This window comes from Carassius auratus, unplaced genomic scaffold (assembly GCF_003368295.1).
Source record: "Carassius auratus strain Wakin unplaced genomic scaffold, ASM336829v1 scaf_tig00052136, whole genome shotgun sequence".
Taxonomy (NCBI): Eukaryota; Metazoa; Chordata; class Actinopteri; order Cypriniformes; family Cyprinidae; genus Carassius; species Carassius auratus.
In genome coordinates, this window is record NW_020527226.1 from 17,501 (window position 1) to 22,508 (window position 5,008).

Consider the following 5,008-nt stretch of genomic DNA (forward strand, 5'->3'; position numbering starts at 1 on the left):
AGTGAACTAAAGTGAGGAAACAAATAGTGTGTACATCATTCGTACATCCACTCTTGCATGAATGGTCACATGGTCAGTCAGATTATGTAAGAGTGGTTTTACAAGTGATGTGTTTTAGAAATGACTTTCAACATAAATGAATGAAGTGAAATGAAGTGTTGTTGAATGAATCAGTCAGTGAATCAATGTTTTGATCCTGAGTGAATCAGTGTTGTTTAACAGATGAGTTGAATCAATGATGCAGTGATTCACTTATAAAAATGGTTACTTCTTTAATTCTAGAGTGAATCAGTGCTGTTGAAAGAGTTGAATTAATGTTTGAGTAACCTGTTTACAGTTTTTTACAGGACACAGGACATATTTCTCAACACTTAGGTCACTTTTGCAAAACTCTTCACACAGGTCTCCTAACCAACTTTCAGCTTGGCACAGCAGTTCATTTCATAATCAAAACTACCAAAACACTTTATTCATGTCTCAAATCAGCTCATTCTTCCAGAACACTAGCAAAGGTTGACAGTCGAAAAACACACTTTGTCAGCCACAAAACAATGACCTAAAAAACACTAACAACATGTAGCATTATACAATTATACAAGGACACATCTCTGTTTATAATTCACTGAAATATATGTCACTGGAATGAATCAGACATGATGCAGAATTCTTCAATATTTTATGTTGTTTATTTATTTTAATTTTGACTGTATGCACTGAGTAATTCCAAAATAGAAGAAACTGTATACACACCATCCACTGATACAGATGCAATAGTAATGCTAATCTACTAATTGTCGAGATTAGTAGATTTAAAATATATTTCATTCAAATATTACTGTAGAAATGTAGCAAACTGCTGTATTATTCAGTTTTGTATTATGTTATTGTTTTGAACATAAGTTTAACAGTTTTGAAAACATTATGTATGCGTGTGTAAATTGACTTGTACGTAAAGAGTTTTGTCAGGTGTTGTGTCTGAGTGAGAAAAGAATTCATCAAATTTGAGAGATGTAGTCATTGAATGCATTTTGTGCCAAAGCAATGATAATTGATCCTCAGTTTAGCCCACATTGACTTCTGTTGTGCTCACTGTGTGAAGAGTTTGGCAAAAGTGACCTAAGTATTGAGAAACGTGTCCTAGCGTCTGTAAAAAACTGTAATTCCTAAATAAATCAGCTGTTTTACAAATAACAGAATCAATGATTTAATGACTCATTCATATACAGAGTCCCTTCTTTATTCCTAAACAGAGCACTGAATTAAATGATTCAGTGACTCGCTAATTTAGATGAATTTAGACACTAGTTTCTGAATGATTCGGTGCTGTTGAATGAATCAGTTGAATGAATGATTCATTTCCAGATTCTTTCAGAGCTCATGAGCTGAACTGAAAGCCTAAGTTAAGTGCTGAACGAGTTTTGTTGAGCTCTGTACCTCTCCTTGTAGTCGATGAAGATCTGAAAGAGATTCTCGGCTCGTAAACGCAGGATAGACTCCTGCACCTCGTGAAGCAGAGAGCGATGAGTCCTCGGCCAGATCCTGTGAGAGAGGACGTGTATTACTGATCTGATCAGATGAACCAGACACTCATGAGCTGAGGAGGAGGATGATGATGACTCACTTGAATATTGATGAAGATGCTCTCGATGTCCTCGGGCTGAAGGAAAGGCTGCAGGGGTTTCAGAAAGTGCTGAGGACACACAGGTGAACACAACATGTGTTTGTGAGTCACGTGTTCATCGTTTAAGTGTGTCTGAGAGAAGCTCGCGGTTTAAAGAGACCCTACTGCTGAAACACTTTCGGTTTCATGTTGACTGACACGTTCCTCTCATCAGGAGACGTGACTGTAAGTGAATCAGTAAACCACAGCACCTGCACATCACAGCGGCCCGACGGTCAGATCCTCAGAGCACCAGAGCGAGAGAACACTAACATTAAACACCAGGCACCAAATATGTGCTGCCTTTCATTAAACCTCAGTTCCTCTAGTGAAATTAAATAGAAAACATGTCTAATCACTTAATGTTTTCCCTCCAAAATTCTCTTTTATTTTTATCTTAATAATTAATATAAAGTCATCAAACTAGTCAGACTAGTGGCACTTTAAGCATGACGTCGACTAGTCACCTACAGAGGGCGCAACAGGACAAGAAATCCTTCAGATCCACATTTACGCTCAGTTTCCAGACAGTTAAAATGACACATAAATGCATACCCCTAAAGCGCTCCACATGAGTACAGCATCTGGATGCTCGAAACTGAGCGTGAGAATGCATGTTTTAAACAGATTATTGTACAGGTAAGTTATTCGCCGTTCACACACACAGACTACAGACAGCAGCTCGTTCATCACTCACAGAATCATTCAGGGGACTGTCAACGCTGTTCTGTGATATCTCTATAAAATAACTTAGAAACTGGAACGTTTAAGCATAAATGTCTTTGTAACTAAATCCCACAGCTTCAGTACTAGTAGAGAGACATTAATTAATGCTTTCACTAAGGCTTTCATATGGATGTAATCTTTACTGTGCTACTTCATCAGTATCTGTTTGAGAACGAGCAGAAATCTGTGAGTAATATAACGACCCAGAGACAAACGATCTGATAAAACTGAGCTGTAATAAGAGCAATAGTCATGTGGGCAGCGCTGTGTCATATCCCATAACTGTGTGTTTGAGTCTCAGGTCAAGGTTCAGCCGTTTGTTCATTAATGACGTCAACTCCACTTTCTTCACATAAATATCAACTTTGAAAGAACTTGAAGTTGTTCAGCCCCTAATATATATATACATATACTTTGTCATTTTTTATATTTTGAATGGTTTAATTTAGTCTTTTTCCTCTAATTTTATTCTTCTAATCTTATAATCTAATACAAAGTTATCAAAAATGTCAAATTTTCAAATTATTAATAAAACTATACATTTAGTAATTTACTAAAAGGTTTAATTATTTTTAAATGTTTATTTTTTTATTTTATTCTTTTTTTATTATTTATGTTTTCCAAATTATATATATATTTTTTACCCCCAAATTCTGTGTTGTATTTTTTTTCTGGATTCTATGTCTTATGTTTTATTTCAGATTTATCGATGTCTCCATTTGCTCTCGATGTAATCTCATGAATAATTGATATTTACAAGATATTAAAGAGATGTGATTTGTGGTTTTTCTTTCTTGTGGTGTACCAGCAGCTCATTTACTGTTAGATTTGATTACAGGAGCGAGTGCATGAGTGCATGAGTGTGTGTGTGTGTGTGTGTGTGTCTACCTGAAGTATTGATTCCAGTGTGTTGGTGTATTTCTCCTCTGTCTGTCTGATCTCCTGAAGACAGCAGCTCCTCTTGTCCACTTCAACCTTCTGCTGCTGTGACACACAGACAGTTATCTTTACATTCTCTCTCTCTCTCTCTCTCTGTGTGTGTGTGTGTGTGTGTGTGTCTCACTATTTCTGGTTCCTCCGTCCTCATCAGATCTTCATAAATATCATCTCCCTCATTCTCGTCTTCCTCCACACAGTCGTAAAGATCATCATCTTCCTCCACCGTGTCACTGAGGACAGTCACAAGTCATGTTGTGTTGACAAATGAAGAGGGTTTTGTCAGATTTCTCTGCACACACACACACACTCACTCGATCTGGTCCGAGAGGCCGGTGTAGATGTCGTCATCTCCGACACACGCTTCATCTGGAACGGCCTGCAGTGAAACACAAATCACATGTGTGAGCGTTCTGCTGAACATCTGCTTCTGTGCTCCACAGAGAAGCAGTCAGACGCGTCTGGAGCGACAACTCGGGTGACTACACCATGACTGACTCAACTCAACTGAGTGTGTGTGTGTGTGTGTGTGTGTTACCGGAATCCGCTCTGCAGGGCCAGTGGTGTTTGGGACAGGATGGACAGTGTGTCGATCACCTGTCATCATGAGCATTCGTTAGCATTACATCTTCATCATCATCATCATCATCATCATCATCAAGAGTTCAGACCTTCGCGAAGTCTCTGACATCAAACAGCTCGAAGGCCTCGAAAAGCTCGTTCTTCCTCATGCCAAAATTTCTCCTGACAGGCACACAGGAACGTCCTGATGTTCTTCAGACACAAGAACTACACACACACACACACACAATATAGTGTGTAAGCAATAGAAAGGCAAACGTTGTAACAGTAAGGGCAAATCAGTACATTAGGAGTAATTTTCTGCCATTGTGTAAATAATCTGGAATCATGTAATCCATCTAATCTGATTACAAGTATTTAAAATGGTAATTTAGTCTAATTACAAATGAGTTCATTTTTTTGGATCTGATTATGTGATCCAGAGTACATGTAATCAGTTCATGTGAATGCTGCTGGTATAGTGTGTGTGTTCATGTGTCGGTGTATGTCAGACAGCTAACATACGTGACACACACAGTCAGAGCAAAACTGTGTGAGAGACAAATGCAGAAACAGCATCGACATCTGCATTTAGAGTACTTCCTGAGTCACAGCCTTGTGCCTCGGGCGTGTGTGTGTGTGTGTGTGTGTGTGTGTGTGTAGGAGGAAGTTAAGTCGAGAATAAGGAAGTGCAATATAAGACTGTACATGAAACAAGTGCTGTAACTTATCAGAAACACACACAATAAACTTTCTCAAATCTGTGAGTGAGTGTATGCGTGTGTGTGTGTGTGTGTGTGAAAGAGAGAGAAAGCAGAGGTTACCAGTAAACACTGACCAGTGACCACAGTGTTCGCCAAGTTCAGCTTGGTCTTTCGCTTTCACACACACACACACATACACACTCATTTGCCATTAAGATCAGCAGCTAGTGATGGTAATCAGGTGATTTCCATATCACACAGATACTCTCTCTCTCTCTCTCTCTCTCTGTGTACCTGAGACATCTGGGGTCGTAGGTTAATCTGGCGCAGGTTGACAGACTGAGGCAGCAGGTTATTGAGCAGCTGACAGAGTAACACTCACATCTCTTGAGCGCATGGCCAGATCACACACCTGTCACAC

General features: G+C 39.0%; 1 long non-coding RNA gene and 1 pseudogene across 1 annotated transcript; both read right to left on the minus strand.

Annotated features, from left to right (window-relative positions):
* The window catches only part of LOC113090040 (proto-oncogene vav-like), a 17,367-nt pseudogene extending 13,621 nt beyond the window's left edge, over positions 1–3,746 (minus strand).
* An 83-nt stretch (positions 3,747–3,829) lies between these two features.
* LOC113090039 (uncharacterized) lies at positions 3,830–4,967 on the minus strand. The gene is made up of 3 exons (XR_003286821.1): positions 4,882–4,967; positions 3,994–4,111; positions 3,830–3,919 (listed from the first exon to the last, which is right to left on the minus strand). It is a non-coding gene; the product is annotated as an uncharacterized LOC113090039 (long non-coding RNA).
* Positions 4,968–5,008: the final 41 nt, after the last annotated feature.